Raw genomic sequence first — 19,593 nt, 5'->3', positions numbered from 1 at the left:
TCCAATTATGACACTTCTCTTAATATTTATAAATCCTCCAGTGGTTTCCCCTTATACTTAAAATCAAAATTCCTTACCTTAGTCTTCAAACCCCTACATGATCTGGTCTTCAATTAATTCTTTTCCAAGCCCATCTCTACTGTTCATTTACTCCCTAAGCCCTAGCCATACTGGCCTTTCTCGTTTTAGGTCCTTTTCTTTTTTTTTTATTTTAAGGTTTTATTTATTTATTCATGAGAGAGAGTGAGAGGCAGAAACATAGGCAGAGGGAGAAGCAGGCTCCATGCAGGGAGCCCGACTTGGGACTTGATCCCAGGTCTCCAGGATCCCTGGTCTCCAGGATCACACCCTGAGCCAAAGCCAGAAGCTCAACCAGTGAGCCCCCCAGGCGTCCCTTTTAGGTCCTTTCCATTGGTCTCACAAGCTCTCTCTCCACCTTGTATAGCGTTTTCATTCTTTTCACTAAGCTCTTAGCTTAAATGTCCCCGCCTCTGAGAAGTCACCGGTAGTAGTAGGGTGTAGGCTAAGATAACAAAGAGAACCAAATGTAATACTCAAAAAAAAAAAAAAAAAAAAAAGGTTTAAAGTTTATTTCTCTCACATAACATCCAGAGGCTGGGAGGTGGTCAAGGGTGAGTGAGTGGGTAGCTCTGCTTTGGGAGATCATTCAGGAGCCCTGGTTCCTTCTAGCCAGTTCTTACCACAGGTTGCAATCTTCATTCACATGATTAAAGCTCATCCACATCTCTCTACATTCCAGCCTGGAAAAAGAGGAAAGAAAGAAAGTGCAAAATAATAATAATAATAATAATGATAATAATAATAATAATAATAATAATAATTTTCTTATGAAAATAAGACCTGGAAATTACAGTATCAGTTCTGCTCACTTAGTCACATGTTCACACCTAGCTGCAAAGAAGGCTGGAAAGTATGGTTCCTACTTGGGTAGCTAGTTGCCCAGTCAAAACTTGGCCAATCCTGTTACTTAAGAGGAAGCAGGGAGAGAATGGATGTGGGGACCATTCTCTAGACCTGGCACACTTTTCCTTACTTTCTAATCTATAGTAGCCAAGTAGATACTCCCCAACACACCATTCTGCTTTTAATTCTCTGCATAATCCTTAGTGTTCCTATATTTACTCATTTGCTGATTGTCCGGTCTCCCTCAAATTTTAAGCTATGTAAAATTTTGTTTTTGCTTAAAACTATATAGCATTGCCCCAAAAAAGTATTTGGCATAATGTATTCAATCAGGATTAGTTGAAAACATGAATTTTTAAGTGCCCTCTTAACAGATCCTGCTCTTTCAAACTAACCTTATCTCCCAACATTCCCTCAAAGTCCCCCCCACCCTGGCAATTCTTCACACTATAAAAATCTTACTCAATTTCCAATACTAGCTATAATTCAGCTATAATTCCACATATAACATTCTCTAGGAGAGTACTCCAGCACACACTGACTATATTAGTTATCTCTTGGTGCATGATAAATTACCCAAACTTAGTTGCTTACAACAGTACACATTTATCATTCTCACTATTTGTGTGGGTCAGGAGTTTGCACATGGCTTAGCTGAGTCCTCTGTATCAGGGTCTCTCACAAGGCCACAGTCAAGATACTGGCCTGTGCTGTGGTCCCATCTGGTGGTTTGTCTAGGAAAGGAGCTGTTTCATGTTCTTGTGTTTGTTGGAGGAATTTAGTTCCTATAAGCCATTGGACTGATGGCCTCAGTTCCTTGCCATAGGTCAGTTCAAAACATAGTATCTTGCTTCATAAAACCCAGAAACAGAGTATGCTAGTAAGCCAGAAATTACAATCTAATATAATTATGGAGTGGCATCCCTTTGGGTTTACACCACTGTCATATTCTACTGGTTAAGAAAACTAGAATAAAGTCAGCAGTTTTACCCCTCCTGAAGGGGAGTAGATTCAGGGTATAAATTCTGTGACTTGGGGATCACCGAGGGCCAGTTTAGAACCTACCTACCATCACATTTACCACCTTTGGGGAACTCCAGAGCATTTATTAATTTTTTTATTTTTATTTATTTTTTTAAGATTTTATTTAATTATTCATGAGAGACACAGGCAGAGGGAGAAGCAGGCTCCATGCAGGGAGCCAGACGCAGGACTTGATCCTGGGTTTCCAGAATAATGCCCTGGACCAAAGGCAGGCGCCATACTACCGAGCCACCCAGGCTGCCCTTATTAATTTTTTTTTAAAGATTTATTTATTTATTTGAGGAAGAAGGGGTTTGGGGGGGGGAGAGGGAGCGAGAAACCCAAGCCAATTCTGCGCTGAGCGCGGAGCCCAATGCAGGGCATGTTCTCGCAACCCTGAGATGATGACATGAGCAGAAACCAAGAGTCTCAGGCCCAACTGACTGTGCCACCCAGGTGCCCCTCTAGAAACATTTATAATTAAGACCACATAATTTACCATTAAATACCTTCATTGTTGATTTAATATGCCAACTAAATTGGCAATCCATATCTTCTATTTTGATATCCCAATCTCAAAACAAGGTGCAGATGTACATTTTCATAAACTTGAATTGAATTTCAAGTAACTAGGTGATGTGCTAGAGCTGGTTTCTTCCTGTTTGCAAGAGCCATTTGTTAAGTTCTTAGAACTTTTAGGAGCCAATTGACATAGGTAGATTGAATTGGCCACGGTAGGAGCATTTACTTCAAGGAAATTGGTAAACTGTACAGTTGGGGCTCTCCATACCCTCTAAGAGTCAGTTGTTAAACGTTTACCAGTACACCACTGTCACAAATCTGTCACGCTCATGGTGTTGAAAACATGGTTTTCTCTAATATAAATGTGACTTCCACCACCCAAGGCTGTTACGGGGCTTCCTTGGGATTATAAGTGATAACAGTGGTTTGGAAACTGAAGAACAGCATACAAGATAAGACATGGCATTATCACCACAAAATACAAAACCAAGGTACTGAGGAAAGGAACATCACTGCAATACCTTATGTGTTTTCCATTAAATTGTGAAACAAAAGTGCCCAGATATAATCTGTCCCAAAAGCTGTTTGACTTCTTTGGTGTGACTAATGTGAATAAGAGAAGACATATCAAAAGTGAAAATATAGTTTTATTTTAGAATGATTCCCCTTAATGTTTTGTGCTGTATTTCAATCTATCAGACATAGGGGAAGGACAGTAACATAAGAAAGTGAAACTAATAAGAGAGAATAAGAATTGCAGAATAGAACAAATTTAGTGATGGTGTTTCCTAGGCTGAATGAACTATTTAACCACAGATATAAAGTTAAAAATAAGAAAAGATTGACAATGACCTTAATGGAAATGGACAAAGCCATTTATAAACAATGAACTGGCCACTGTCCTGGTAAAATATGCTAACATGATTTTCTTACTTGTTTTCATCAATAATTAAAAATTCAGGAAGTAAAGAATTTGTAATGTGCTGTTTGCAAGTTTCATGTGGTTCATAAACCTTTTTAGTTTTAAATATTTAAGCACATAGCCTCTTCAAAGGTTTTCAAATTTTTTCTGGAGACTTTTTGTTATTGTTTTGAGCAACACTTTTGTATTTTCTTTTTCTGTCATGATCCCAATTTGTACCTATTCTGTCATCTAAAGGATTAAAAAATTAAGTGTTGGGCACCTGGGTGGCTCAGTGGTTGAGCGTCTGCCTTTGGCCCAGGGCGTGATCCTGGGTCCCAGGATCGAGTCCCACATCAGGCTCCCTGCATGGAGCCTGCTTCTTCCTCTGCCTGTCTCTCTGCCTCTCTTTCTGTGTGTATCTCATGAATAAATAAATAAAATCTTTTAAAAAAGTGTTTTGAATGTGTATAAAATATAAATGTAAAAATATCACAAATCACATCTTTTTTTACAAAATAAAATTATTTTCAGATACTTCAAAGAGCTATTTTTTCAAAATGTATAATTATGGTAAAATGAAAGACAATACATATATGAATGATAATAATTCCTAAAATTATCATTATAAAGGTAAGTTTAATTTGATTTTTACCAATTTATGAAACATTATAATTAAACTTCACAATTCTTGTGCGGCATGTTCACTTTGCTACTAATGTAAAGAGTTTATATCACACTTCATGTATATTATGCCTATAACTACCTATACATAATTTTTTCCCTTTTTTAAGTAGGCTCCACACCCAACACAGGGCTTGAACTCACAACCCTGAGATCAACACCTAAGATCCAGAGTTGGATGCTCTACTGACTGAGCCACCTAGGTGTCCCTACATAAATTTAAGAATAATATAGAAGTGTTCAGTATCAGGACGCCTGGGTGGCTCAGCAGTTGAGCGTCTGCCTTTGGCTCAGGGCGTGATCCCAGGGTCCTGGCCTCGAGTCTCGCATCAGGGTCCCCACATGGAGCCTGCTTTTCCCTCTGCCTCTCTCTGTGTGTCTCTCATGAATAAATAAATAAATAAATAAATAAATACTTAAAAAAAATTCAGTATTGCAAAATGTTTCTCAACCATCATGTTCATTTGTTTGAATTTTCACCCTAATTTGTAAGTATCTTTGGTATGCTAAGAGACGCAAGAAAATGGATACTTGGCACCAGCAAAAGATACTTCACGAGGCCCAAAGCTATTGCATTCACAATAAGAGGAAGAATTTGACAATTATTTTGTCTCTTCTTTTTTAAAAGATTGATTTAATCTTAAATAATTGAAAATTTTTAAAGATTTATTTAATCTTAAATAAATTACTGCTTCTCCCTCTGCCTGTGTCTCTGCCTCTCTCTCTCTGTGCGTGTGACTATCATAAATAAATAAATAAAAAAAATTAAAAAAAAAAAAAAAAGGGAACCCTGGGTGGTGCAGCGGTTTAGCGCCTGCCTTTGGCCCAGGGCGCGATCCTAGAGACCCGGGATCGAATCCCACATCGGGCTCCCGGTGCATGGAGCCTGCTTCTCCCTCTGCCTGTGTCTCTGCCTCTCTCTCTCTCTCTCTGTGCGTGTGACTATCATAAATAAATAAATTTAAAAAATTAAAAAAAATCTTAAATAAATTACATTTATTTATTTATTTATTTATTTACGTACTTATTCATGAGAGAGACAGACTGAGAGAGAGAGGCAGAGACATAGGCAGACGGAGAAGCAGGCTTCTCACAGGGAGCCTGATGCGGGACTCAATCCTGGATCCCAGGATCACAACTTGTGCCAAAGGCAGGCGCCCAACCGCTGAACCACCCAGGCATCCCTATTTTGTCTCTTCTATGCAAACCCTCCCCATATTACAAAGGTCTTTCTTCTATGTCAACAATACCATAAACCAAAAGCCTTTTTTTTTTTTTTTTTTTAATATTTTACTTATTTATTAGGAGAGACACACACAGAGAGAGAGGTAGCGACACAGGCAGAGGGAGAAGCAGGCTCCATGCTGGGAGCCCGAGGTGATCCTGGGTCTCCAGGATCACAACCTGTGCCGCTGAGCCACCCAGGTGTCTCTAAACCGAAAACCTTTATGGCATTTGTATTCAGTTGCCACTGTGAACATAGGACAAGATGTACAGAAAAGTATTTCCCTGGTGTCTAATTGGTGTTCTTTCCAGGAGTGGATATTTAAGTTCATGAGTCACACTATGCCAACAATGTGCCCCGAATTTCAAGTGACAGAGGTAAACTCATATATTATTTAACAAATGCTTTTTGAGGGTATGTTTGTGACATGCAGGGTCCAGAGCAGAGCTGGTACTGGTTCCAGAGTTCACAGAAGTATTATCTCTGGACTGTAGCTTCTAACAGCTTTTTATACCTGTGGCTTAAAGCCCCAACCTCTGCCCCCCCACCTCTTCCCTAGTCCTTATATGCCATTGGTAAGCACTAAGTTTTGTGTTTTCTTTTAGACTTTAAAAATTTGAGAGGAGGGGAAACATAAGAGAGTGGCACAGGGAGAGGAAAAGGGAGAAGCAGACTCCTGCTGAGCAGGGAGTCCAATGTGGGGCTCATCCCAGGACTCTAAGATCATGACCTGAGCCAAAGACAAGACACTTAACCGACTGAGCCACCCAGGCTCCCCCAGCAGCCATTCTATCTTAAAAAAAAAAAAAATGTCAGATTGAAATAAAAATGCCCTGGGGTGCCTGGCTGGCTCCAATGGTAGAACATGTAACTCTTGATTGTGAGTTGTAAATTTGAGCCCCACATTGGGTGTAGAAATTACTGGAAAAAAAGAGCTCAGATTCGGGACCCCTGGGTGGCTCAGCGGTTGAGCATCTGCCTTCAACTCAGGTCATGATCCTGGAGACCCTGAATCGAGTCCCACGTCAGGCTCCCCACAAGAAGCCTGCTTCTCCCTCTGCCTGTGTCCTTCATGAATAAATAAATCTAAAAAAAAGAGCACAGATTCACTGAGGGAAAATATTTACAGAAATTCAGTTCTTGTATCCATTGCTTATGGCAAACTTTAAAGTCAAGTACTATGGGAAATAAGTTCTTTTGAATTTTAAATTTTGAGTTCTAAGGGAAAATTAGCCCTATTCTCTCCCTCTCTCAGGTCAAATGTCTAATTTCAGAAAGCAAATCAAAATTTCTCAGAGTTTGGAGACTTGTATTCCCAGAAGCTAAATACCTCTAAGTCAAAGAACTCTACAAACTCCCATTTGAGGCTCATTCCAAGAGGAAAAAAACCTTGGGCCGCCTGGGTGGCTCAGTTGGTTGAGTGTCCGATTCTTGATTTTAACTCAGGTTATGATCTCAGGGTCACGGAATCCAACACTGGGCATGGAGCCTGCTTAAGATTCTCTTTGTCTTCTCCCCCGCACCTTGCACATGTAACTTTCTCTCAAAAAACAAAACAAACAAACAAAACAAAAAAAACCCCACACCCTCAACTTCTTTCTATGGTGATGCCTGCAAGTTCAGAAGCCATGAGCTTACAATCTGTTTTGTAGTGCTTAAATACTTAGTCAAGTACTAGATATTTGAAAAGCTTTTTTCTTTTTTTTAATTTTTTAAAAATTTATTTATGATAGTCACACACACACACACACACACAGAGAGAGGCAGAGACATAGGCAGAGGGAGAAGCAGGCTCCATGCACCTGGAGCCTGACGTGGGATTCGATCCAGGGTCTCCAGGATGGCACCCTGGGCCAAAGGCAGGCGCCAAACCGCTGCACCACCCAGGGATCCCATGAAGAAAGCTTTCAATATTTAGAGAGAGATCAAAGTAAATAGGAAAGAAAGGAAACCAGAGAAAACAGAAATAATGTAGACAGTAGAAGTAAACTTCCAAGAACAAAGACCATAATTATACATCATGAGGATAGGAGAAATTATTCTATCCACCAAAACAAAAGAAAACGCACAAAAACAGAATCCTACATAAATAAGGAATGTTCAAAAAAAACAAAAGAGAGTACTTGAAAATTAAAAATAGCTGACAAAAAAAAAAAAAGGTGGGAGATAAATTTGAAGAAATCTCTAGGTCTCTTGGGCGCCTCAGTGGGTTAAGTATCTGACTCTTGATCTCAGCTCAGGTCTTGATCTCAGGGTTGTGAGTTCAAGCCCAGTGTGGAGCCAACTTAAAAAAAAAGTTAAGAAAGCTCTAAGAAAGTAGGACAAGCTAGAGATGAAACATAGGACAATTAGTTGATCAGTCCAAGAATCCCCCTATCCAAATAATAAGAAAGAAAGAAGAGAGGGGGGTAATACTCAAATAAATAATATTATGCAATATAATAAAAAGATTCAAAACAGTGAATTCTTTGGTTTAAAGTTCTCACCTGGCCAAAATGAATTTAAATTAAAAAAAAAAGAAAAGAAAGCGCTCACCTGGTGCTCCACACAATGAATGAAAAAAAAAAAAAAAGACCCACACAAAGGCATATATTTGTAAAATTTCAGAACACTTTAAATAAAGATTTTAAAAATATCCAGAGAAAAAAGATCTTATTTTTAAGTAATCTTCACATCCAACACAGGGCTCGAACTCACAACCCAGAAATCAAGAGTTGCATGCTCTGCCAACTGAGCTGTGAGTCAGGCAGTCCCCCTTCCCATTTTTATTGTTTTATTTACTTGATTTTATTTTTTTAAGATTTTATTTATTCATTCGTAAGAGACACACAGAGAGAGGCAGAGACATAGGTAGAGGGAGAAGCAGGTTCCCTGTGGGGATCACACCCTTAGCCAAAGGCTCATGCTCCAACCACTGAACTACCCAGGTGCCCCCCTTCCCATTTTTAATAGACTAAACTATATCTACCACATACCAAAAGCCTACCTTGTTTTGTAATAAGAAGAATATGCTGATATGATTTGACATTTCTGCCATCCATAGCCTGAACTCCCAAGTTGAAAGAGACTTAAGAAAAACTGAGAAAGTCCAGCTTCAACCTATCTAGTACTGGTAACTTGAGATACTGATTGTTTCATCCCCACCCACATCCCCTTCTCAGATAATCTGCCCAACCCACAGTCCCCGGAAGGGGCACCCTAATTCCATTAGACCTTGACTCCTGAGCTGTGGCTGATTAGACAAGGGGAGGGGATCCCTGGGTGGCTCAGCGGCTTAACGCCTGCCTTCAGCCCAGGGTGTGATTCTGGGGTCCTGGGATCGAGTCCCACATCAGGCTCCCTGCATGGAGCCTGCTTCTCCCTCTGCCTGTGTCTCTGCCTCTCTCTCTCATGAATAGACTTAAAAAAAAAAAAAAAAAAAAAGACACGGGGAGAAGACCTAACCCAGTCAGGTTCTTTTGCTTGATTATTTGAACGGAGAGACCAAGACATTGAGTCAGTAACTTTGTGCAGGAAAGTAGAACTATAAGTCAGGTAGGCTCAGGAGTGGAAGCCATTTTTTTCCTGTATGCATGCAAATAAATGGAGAAATCTGGTCTTCAGAGATATGCCATAACCTGGATGTGGCAAAAGAAGCAGAAATCATACAGCTCTAGAGAAAGATGGAGAAAGTCTGACAAGTTGACCATTTCTCTATTTGTGTTGGGAACCATGAGATTTCTCCTCTGGGGCGTTTTTTTTTTTTACGATTTATAAAAAGATTTATTTTTTTTTAAAGATTTTATTTATTTATTCGTGAGAGACAGAGAGAGAGAGAGAGAGAGAGAGAGAGGCAGAGACACAGGCAGAGGGAGAAGCAGGCTCCATGCAGGGAGCCTGACGTGGGACTGGATCTGGGGTCTCCAGGATCTTGTCCTGGGCTGAAGGCGGCGCTAAACCGCTGAGCCACCCGGGCTGCCCAAGATTTATCAATTTATGAGAGAGAGAGCACACTCACACACATGCAAGTGGGGGGAGAGGGACTTTTTAATTTTTTTTTTTTTAAGATTTATCTATTTATGAGAGAGAGGGAGCACTCAGACACCTGTGGGGGAGAGAGGCAGAGGGAGTGAATCTCAAGCAGACTCTAAATAAACAAATATTTATAGAAATATATATAAATTTATGTATTTCTATAAATAAATAAAATCTTAAAAAAATAAAAGTGTAACTTTAATCCAGTAAATTAAAGTCTATACACAAAACAAAGCTCTCCTTTGTACACTGACGTAATTAATGGGACTGATGATGCTTTGCTGGACAACAGTACTCCCGGGTCCTCACTACCAGATGTTGAAAACACTGTTCCACATGACAAATATTTTCCTTTATTTATCTACCAACTGAGCCAGCCAGGCACTTCAAGATAGTTCCCTTTAGTTATTTTCTTTTTTTTTAAATATGTAAGGTTACATTTTTTTTTTTTTTTTGTGGAGTTTTTTCTTGGTCCCTTGTTGAAACTTTAACAAATACAATGTTGAGATCTCTATTTGAGAAAGTCTCTGCTGAGAAATTGTCAAAATAGAGAATTTTTAGCCATATACTCAGAGAATGTGGAGAGAACCTCCCCAGGTAGATATTCATAAACATACCTTATCTTCACATTTTTTTGCAGAACCAGTTTGGTATTACTTATTCAAAATCCACAATTGTAGGGGCACCTGGGTGGCTCAGTCAGCTAAGCATCTGACTTTTGGTTTCGGCTCACATCATGATCTCAGGGTCTTGGGATGGAGCCTCAGGTCAGTATGTGCTCAGAGCAGAGTCTGCCTGAAATTCTCTTACCCTCTGCCCCTCCTGCTTGTGCTCTCATTCTCTCCGTCTCAAATAAACAAATAAATCTTTTAAAAAAAGAAAACCAAAATCCACAATTGTAGTTTTTTTTTTTTAAAGATTTTATTTATTTATTCATGAGTGACACAGAGAGAGAGAGGCAGAGACACAGGCAGGGGGAGAAGCAGGCTCCATGCAGGGAGCCTGATGTGGGACTCGATCCCAGGTCTCCCGGATCACGCTCTGGGCCGAAGGCAGGCATTAAACCACTGAGCCACCCAGGGATCCCCCCCAATTGTAGCGTTCAACTTAGGAAAATTTTGTTGTGTCTCCTGTGTACTTAGCACTACGTGAAAGAATAAGATAAGGACCCTTCAAAGGACCATACATTAAATGCATGAAACTAGAAATTTATATACCTCAGTATAAATTTAGCTAGCAAAATTCATTCCATAGAATATAAGAATTACAAAAAATTGAAGTAGGAGAGCTCACACTGTTAAGAAGAGTAAATAACTTTTTGTATTGGTGAACATCAGATAATTATGGGTATTCTAGTATCTTGTCATGTCACAAAGTATGCATTTTTTTTAAAGATTTTATTTATTCATTAATGAGAGAGAGAGAGAGAGAGAGAGAGAGAGAGAGAGAGGCAGAGATACAGGCAGAGGGAGAAGCAGGCTCCATGCAGGGAGCCCGATGTGGGACTTGATCCTGGGACTCTAGGATCACACCCTGGGCTGAAGGCAGGCGCTAAACCGCTGAGCCACCCAGGGATCCCCTGAATTTTTTTTTTTTAAAGTATGCACTTTAATTTTTTTTTATTTTTTAATTTTAATTTTTATTATTTTTAAAGTATGCACTTTTAAAGTAGATTCCTCTTTAAATGGCTTTCAAATTCTGAGATAATAAAAACCATTCAGTTATTCATAAGTCAATGTTTATAATCATTAAATCCTTATGAAAGTAAGATGGACCAAAAATGAAAAACATTATCATCATAGATGAAAGAAAATAAATAGTTTCTACCCTTGGGTAATTAAAAATTAGAATATCTTATAAATTTAACTATATATGACAAGTTAATTTTTATCTACTTTGAATAGCGAAGTTATAGTACTTTTTATTTAGTTTCATATCTAAAAGAAATGTGAAAGTTTTCCATTCCTTTTGATAATTCTATAACCTGTATTTATCTAGTATTACTTGCACTTAGCCTTAAAAGGAATATAACCTTGGGGATCTGGGTGGCTCAGCGGTTTAGCGCCTGCCTTTGGCTCAGGGTGTGATCCTGGAGTCCCGGGATCGGGATCGAGTTCCACATTGTTCTCCCTGCATGGAGCCTGCTTCTCCCTCTGCCTGCGTCTCTGCCTCGCTCTCTCTCTCTCTCTCACGAATAAATAAAATCTTTACAAAATTTGAATATAACCTTTTTGTTGCTTAAAAGCTTAGTTTTCCCTAATAATATTCCTTTTTTGAAAAATGTTTTATTTATTTATTTGAGAGAGGAGGGAGAGAGTGGATGAGAATGAGGGCAGGAACAGAGGAGGGAGAAGGATAAGCAGACTCTGCACTGAGTGTAGAGCCTGCTGTAGGGCTCAATCCCAGGATCCTGATATCATAACCTGAGCTGAAACCAAGAGTCTGGCACTCAATGGACTGAGCCACCCAGGTGCCCCTCCCTAAGAATATTCCTAAGAAAAACAATATTTAAGGAAGTAATCGCTTCAGTTGATCTAATTATTACTTTTATTAATTTTTCAATGAGTATTTTTTTTAAAGATTTTATTTATTTATTCATGAGAGACACACACACAGAGAGGCAGAGACACAGGCAGAGGGAGAAGCAGGCTCCCTGTAGGGAACCTGATGCGGGACTGGATCCTACGTCTCTAGGATCACGCCCTGGGCGGAAGGCAGGCACTAAACCGCTGAGCCATCCAGCGATCCCCACCAATGAGTATTTTAAAGCTTAATTTTTTTTAAAGACAGCAATTATGAGGGCAGCCTGGGTGGCTCAGTGGTTTAGCGTCGCCTTCGGCACAGGGCGTGACCTTAGGGTCCTGGAATCGAGTCCCACGTCGGGCTCCCTGCATGGAGAGCCTGCTTCTCCCTCTGCCTGTGTCTCTGCCTCTCTCTGTGTCTCTCATGAATAAATAAATAAAATCTTTTTTTAAAAAAAAGAAAGAAAGCAATTATGTGAACAAAGTATTACAGTTATAATTATAGCTCAGTTTTGTTCAAATAGGCTGGTTTAATGTATATACTTCAGCCACCTAGAATTATAATTACACTGAAGGAGCATTTATTTTATCCATTCACATTATACTTCCACCAAGGAATTATATGGAAAGAAGTGATTCCCTTCTCCTTTGTACTCGTTTATTTTCCTTTTCATGTACCTTGCTGACCCACATAAAAGTTAGTTATAGCCCGTTTAAATTCAGTCTCTGGTGTGAAGTAGTGTATTGCTTAACTGTAACCCAACGTGTGAGAAGGGGAGTGTCAACTGTTTCTCCACAGCAGTGTCTTTAGCAATTAAGGTGTGGCATCACTAGTGCTATAGAACCCTATTCCAGTCAAACATGTTTCTGTTCTGCATGTTCCATTGTGGAGTAAACTTTAAAAAAAAATTATATATTTATTCATGACAGATACACAGAAAGAGGCAGAGAACACAGGCAGAGGGAGAAGCAGGCTCCCTTGGGGAGCCTGATGCAGGACTTGATCCCAGGACCCCGGGATCATGACCTGAGCCGAAGGCAGATACTCAACCATTGAGCCACTTAGGCGTCCCTGGAGTAAACTTTCTAATATAAAGCATCTAATACTTAAAGAAAAAAAAAAAAAGCTAGAAAAAACAAAAATTACCACTCAAAACCCAAAGTCATTCATAGTGTCTGAAAATTCCTGGACATAAAGTATCAGTCACTGGATTTTTCCTTCACCCCTGCCAAGTTCCACCTCCCTGAGCAGGCTTCCCAACAGAAAATGAGAGAGGGGAGCAGGGAAATGTTGCTAAGTAACACACTGGGTACAGTTGTGCAGTGGGCCTATCAGCTGACACAACCTTGAGCTTTGTGCTGGTTTATAACCATTCCACAATATGATAAAAGAGCTGCAATATTATGTTGATACAGAGAGGCAAAATAGAGAGTTCCTAACCTCAACTGCTAGTCCAAAAAGTCGAGTAGTTGAAGAATGATATAGTTACTTATACTTACAACCTTTTCTGGTAGTCTTGTTTTTTCCCAGAACACTTTTAGGTTTAGCTATTATTTTTATGTACTCATGAATGAATTAACTAAATTCAATCATTCATTCATTCAACAACTATTCTCTGAGTACCTATTATGACATTTTGTTAGGTCTTTTTTTTTTTTAAGGACTTTATTTATTTGAGAGACAGAGAGAGAGAGGGAGGAAGATAGAGCACAAGTGGAGGGTGGGGAGAGGGAGCAGCAGGCTCTCCACTAAGCCTGGGGAGCCCCAACGTGGGGCTGGATCCCAGGACCTTGCAATCATGACCTGAGCTGAAGGCAGATGCTTAACTGACTGAGCCACTCAGGTGCCCCAGGTCTTACTTGTTGAAATTGAGACTCTTAAATGATATTGTGAGGTTTCCATAAGCAGTTTGTTATAAAAACGAACGAGTATAGAGATCCAAATCATCAATTCCTTGAATCACTTATTATTGTCACATTTTATTTTTGAGAAAAGGTTAGAATTTGAGCCTTTATTTGATATGCTTATGAGATACAGAACAAGTATTTCCCAACTGTTAAGGGAGGTGGGGAGAAAGTCTAAATATGAATAGCTACATAATACATATTAGAAAATCCATCATGTTAATGAAGAATTTACCAGAATTCCCTTTTATTTTTTTTTTATTTTTTATTTTTTAAATTTTTTTTAAAGTTTTATTTATTTATTTATGATAGTCACACAGAGAGAGAAAGAGAGAAGCAGAGACGCAGGCAGAGGGAGAAGCAGGCTCCATGCACCGGGAGCCCGACGTGGGATTTGATCCCGGGTCTCCAGGATCGTGCCCTGGGCCAAAGGCAGGCGCCAAACCGCTGCGCCACCCAGGGATCCCCAGAATTCCCTTTTAAACAGCAGCTCTCAGTTTGACTTTAATCAATTTATACACAATGTAAAGTTTTATTTACTTAAGTAATCTCTATTCCCCATGTGGGGCTCAAACTCATGACCCCAAGATCAACAGTTGCATGCTCTTTTGACTGAGTCAGCCAAGTGCCCCAATTTATACACATTTTAAAGGGGTGCCAGGGTGGCTCTGTTGGTTCAGCATCCGACTCTTGGTTTTGGCTCAGATTGTGAGATCTTGCCCTGCATCAGGCTCTGCACTCAGTGGGGAATCTCCTGGAGATTCTCTCTCTCCCTTTCCCTCTGCCCACCCACACCCCTCTCTTTCACAAATAAATAAATCTTTAAAAAAAACGGGGGGGGGGGGGGGGAGGGGCACCTGGGTAGCTTAGCTGGCTAAGCATCTGCCTTTGGCTCAAGTTAGGATCTTGGGGTTCTGGGATTGAGCCCTGTGTTGGGCTTCCTGCTCAGTGGGAGGTCTGCTTCTCTTTCTCCCTCTGCCCCTCCCTCCTGCTCATATACTCATGCACATGCTCTCTCTCAAATAGGTTAAAAAAAAAAAAAAAGGACATTGGGGTGCCTGGCTCACTCATTTGGAAGAACACATGACTCTTGGTCTCAGGGTCCTGAGTTTGAGCCAACATTGGTTGGAGAGAGGATTTTTTTTAAAAGGGTGTAGGGGCACCTGGGTTGCAAAGTCTGTTGAGCATCCAACTCTTGGTTTCAGCTGAAGTCTCTATCTCAGGGTTTTGGGATCAAACCATCAGGCTCTTTGTTGAGTGTGGAGTCTGCATGGGATTTTCTTTCTCCCTCTGTCCTTCACACTTGTGTGCTCTCTCTCAAATAAAAAAATAAAAAAAATAAAAAATAAAAAATAAATAAATAAATAAATAAATCTCTTAAAAAGGGGGTGTAGAGCTAACTAAAAAAAAGTGTATTGTTCTTTAAAGTGAGCTATAACTGTTATTTATTTTTGCATATTCAGCCCCTATTCTTTGTCTAGTGTAACTTTTCTTTTTTTCCTGGCAAATTTAATAAGCCTAATATATATGAATAATGCTAATATTTATTGGCTGCTTAATTTATACAACCTGGAGTCATGTTAAACACTACATGCTTTATTTCACTTAGGTTTTAAGAAGTAGATATTGCCATTATCTCCACTTTACAAGTAGTAAAAGGTTATACAAACACCCCTATGTTAATTGCAGCTTATTTACAATAGGTAATATACGGAAGCAACCTAATTGTCCATCAATAGATGAACAGATAAAGAAGATGTGGTGTATATATATACACAATGCAACATTACTCAGCTATAAAAAAAAGAACAAAATAATTGCAATTTGCAACAGCATGGATGGATCTTGCTAAGTGAAACAGTTGGTTAGAGAAACAAATATCATACAAGTTCACTTATATGTGGAATTTAAGAAACAAAACAAATATACAAGGAAAAAAAGAGATAGACAAAAAACAAAACAAAACCAGATTCTTAACTATAAAGAACAAACTGGTGGTTGCAGGGGAGGAGGTGAGGGGATGGGTGAAATAGGTGATGGGAATTAAGAATACACTTACTGTGATGAGCTCTGAGTAATGTATAATCACTATATTGTACACCTGAAACTCATATAACATTGATGTTAATTATACTGGAGTTAAATTTTTAAAACTTCCTACCAAATACAAAAACAAATGAAATTTTGCCATTTGTGACAACATGAATGGAGCTAGAGGGTATTATGCTAAGTGAAATAAGTCAGAGAAAGAGAAATACTGTATGATTTCACTTGTATTGTGGAATCTAAAAAAAACAAAACAAATAGATTCATACAGAGAACAAACTCATGGCTGTCAAAGGGGCAAGAAATATGGGTGAAATAGGTGAAAGGGATTAAGAAATACAAACTTCCAGTTATGAAATAAGTCACAGGGATGTAAAGTGCAGTATAAGGAAAATAGTGGATAATATTCTAAGAACTATATATAGTGATAGATCATAACTAATTGTGGTGATCATTTTGTAATGTATATAAATGTTGAATCACTATGTTGTATACCTAAAACTAATATAATATTGCATATTAACTATACTTAACTGAAAAAAAGAGAGGGATATGTGGATAGAGACATACAAGGAGAACACCATGTAAAGACCAAGCCAGAGATTGGAGTGGTGCTTCTACAAGCCAAAGAATGCCTAAGATTGCCAGCAAATTATCAAAAGTTAGGAAAGAGGCATGGAACAGATTCTTCTTCACAGCCTAAGGAGAAACCAACCCTACTGATGTTTTAATTCCAGACTTCTAGCCTCCAGAACTGAGATGATAAATTTCTGTTCTTTATAAATAAGTAATAAATAGGGCAGCCCGGGTGGCTCAGCGGTTTAGCGCCGCCTTCAACCCAGGGCCTGATCCTAGAGACCCGGGATCGAGTCCCATGTCCGGCTCCCCGCATGGAGCCTGCTTCTCCCTCTGCCTGTGTCTCTGCCTCTCTCTCTCTCTCTGTGTCTCTCATGAATAAATAAAATCTTAAATAAATAAGTAATAAATAAACAAAACTAAGTTTATTTTTTAAAAAAAGGGGGGCGGGGAGGGGGCACTGGTTGGCTCAGTCAATAGAGCACGCCACTATCAATGTTGGGGTAGTGAGTTCAAGCCCTGCATTGGGCATAGAGTTAACTTAAAAAAAAAAAAAAAAAAAAAAAAAAAAAAAAGAAGAAAGTGGTTCAGTTTGTTAGCCAAAGTCATACAGCTATTGAACTACAGAACCAAATCCAGACACTCTTTCTCCAGAACCCTCCCCATTAATTGCTATGCTCTACAACTTCCCATGAGCTTTAGTTGTGTTCTTTTGATAAAAATTTCGTATGGTACATGAAAATGCCTCTAACACTTAAAAATGTTGAACTAGAGAGTTACAAGTTTATTAAGTGTAGTTTGGCTTCTTATTTATTGAGCATAAAATCCACCCACATCCACAATGCATTAATCACAGAAAAGTGCTTAAAAATCTCAACTTAAAACCTTTTCTCTTATAGCATTTAGAAACAAAACACCTAAAATTATAAAAATAAACTACATTATTTTAAAGGGCAAAACTCATGAATTCATGTATCATTGAGTCCTGATTGGAGCCCAGGAATTTCTGTTACTAACTTTGTCCTAGGTAAGCTTTCCCATTAGAGAAACTGGGAAAAACGTGGTCTTTGACCAGAAATAATGAAGCTAACAAGCTAACATACTTTAACTTATAGCTAGCTGTGCATAAAAATGTAGAATGATATTTACGTCTGTATTATGATATCATCCAATAAGTAAGTTTGGCTTATATTACCAATACTCCCAAATAAATTATTTGTTAACAGGAATATTACAGAATTGAGCACAAAATACAGAAAAAAGCTTTCAGGATTCCCGGGTCACATAATTTGCACACAAAATGACTAGCATTGTATTTGTATTCAAATCTCAGCTCTGCTACTTCCTGGGTAAGTGATCTTCTACAAGTTATTTAACCTCTCTATCCCTCAGCTTTCTGATCTGCAAAATGGAGATTGTATTAGTAGTAAATTGTTAGAGTTGCTTTGAAGAGTTAATGAGATAATTAATGTAGAGTTTTCACAGTAAGTAATTAGTTGTTGGGCATCTTATTATGCCTTGCGTTAATTAATTTCAAGCTTTAATAGACATAAAGCCCTTAGAAGGGTACACAGCACATAGTAAACACTCAATATAAGGTTTTACATAGAATAAAATTGAGATAATGATCTTTATGTCTATGACTACTTATATTTTAACATCCAGCTTCATATAAATATCCTTTCATTTATTCTTTCCATTAACCTGGTGAGGCAGGTGGTATTAGCCTTTTTATTAAGGATTTCTCCTTAAAGAATTCCTTTCTGAGGCTTACAGAGATTAAAAATTTACTCAAAAGTTCATAGTTTGTTAGTTCAGCCCTACTTAGAAGGTTCAGTGGGGAGTCTGCTTCTCCCTTCCCTCTCCTCCCCCGTTCATGCTCTCTCTCTCTCTCTCTAATAAATAAAATCTTTAAAAAAAAATAGGGGCACCTGAGTGGCTCAGTGGTTGAGCATCTACTTTTGGCTCAGGTCACGATCCCTGGGTCCTGGGATCGAGTCCTGTATCAGGCTCCTCGCATCAGAGCCTGCTTCTCCACCTGCCCATGTCTCTGCCTCTCTCATGAATAAATAAAATCTTAAAAAAAAAAAAAAAAAAAACTTAAAAAATACAAAAATACACAAAAAGCAGGAAACCAATAAACAAAAAAGAAGGAAACAAGTGTCATGCTAAAATATAAAACTTTATCCTTTAAAAGTATTTTATTATTTATAAAACATATGGAGGTGGGCAGCCTGGGTGGCTCAGTGGTTTAGCGCCTGCCTTCAGTCCAGGGTGCGATCCTGGAGTCCCGGGATCGAGTCCCACGTCGGGCTCCCTGCATGGAGCCTGCTTCTTCCTCTGCCTGTGTCTCTGCCTCTCTCTCTCTGTGTCTCTCATGAATAAATAAATAAAATCTTAAAAAAAAATGGAGGCAATGATACATGAATAACAACATACATTTGCCGATTACAAAAATGTATTTTTGGTGTCATAATTTTAAATAAATACTTTATTAATGTGATATCTTGATTAATCATAAGATTTTCCTGGCTTGCTTGCCTGCGAATTCATTTGTTAGGTCATCAGAATTTATACTTTTAGCAACTTTATTTTTAATCATTATAATTGAAAGTAACATCAATTGGTCTTGGCAAATGCCAGATTGCAAATAATTTTTGATAATTTTAGTGTTTATTTATTTACTTTTTTAAAAAAGATTTTATTTATTCATGAGAGACAGAGAGAGAGGCAGAGACACAGGCAGAGGGAGAAGCAGGCTCCATGCAGGGAGCCTGATGTGGAACTCGATTCCAGGACTCCAGGATCACGCCCTGGGCCGAAGGCAGGCGCTAAACGCTAAGGTACCCAGGAGCCCCCAATTTTTGATAATTTTAAATTTCAAGAAGGATCTTTCTGCTGATGCAACTGTTACTGGAGCTATTAAGAGTATTTCATAGACTTTGACAACATTGGGGTGATTTTCTGATTACTTATGTTGAAAATATATAACATAGGTTATATATTATTTATAAATATATATATATATATGTGTATATATATATATGTATATTTTTAGTAGGCTCTATGCCCAGTGAGGGGCTTGAACTCACAACCTCAAGATCAAATCCACATGCTCCAGCGACTGAGTCAGCCAGGCACCCGTGAAATGTATATTTTAATTCACCTAGAGCTAATGATTCACATGAAATAATTTTTTCTAAAAAGATTTAAGGTGCACATGACTGGTTCTGTCAGAAGTGCATGTGCCT

At 38.8% G+C, this 19,593-nt stretch overlaps 1 long non-coding RNA gene across 2 annotated transcripts in view; it reads right to left on the bottom strand.

The window, feature by feature from the left end:
• Positions 1-575: 575 nt before the first annotated feature.
• Positions 576-19,593, bottom strand: part of LOC112925178 (uncharacterized) — a 42,516-nt gene continuing 23,498 nt past the window's right edge. For both annotated transcript variants that reach the window (XR_011997444.1, XR_011997443.1), the window contains exon 5: positions 576-761. This is a non-coding gene — a long non-coding RNA (uncharacterized lncRNA). The remainder of the gene's footprint in view (positions 762-19,593) is intronic.

The sequence above is a fragment of the Vulpes vulpes genome, chromosome 1 (genome assembly GCF_048418805.1).
Source record: "Vulpes vulpes isolate BD-2025 chromosome 1, VulVul3, whole genome shotgun sequence".
Classification (NCBI taxonomy): Eukaryota; Metazoa; Chordata; class Mammalia; order Carnivora; family Canidae; genus Vulpes; species Vulpes vulpes.
Note: the sequence above shows the minus strand (reverse complement) of the source record. Positions and strands in the feature narration are given on the sequence as shown.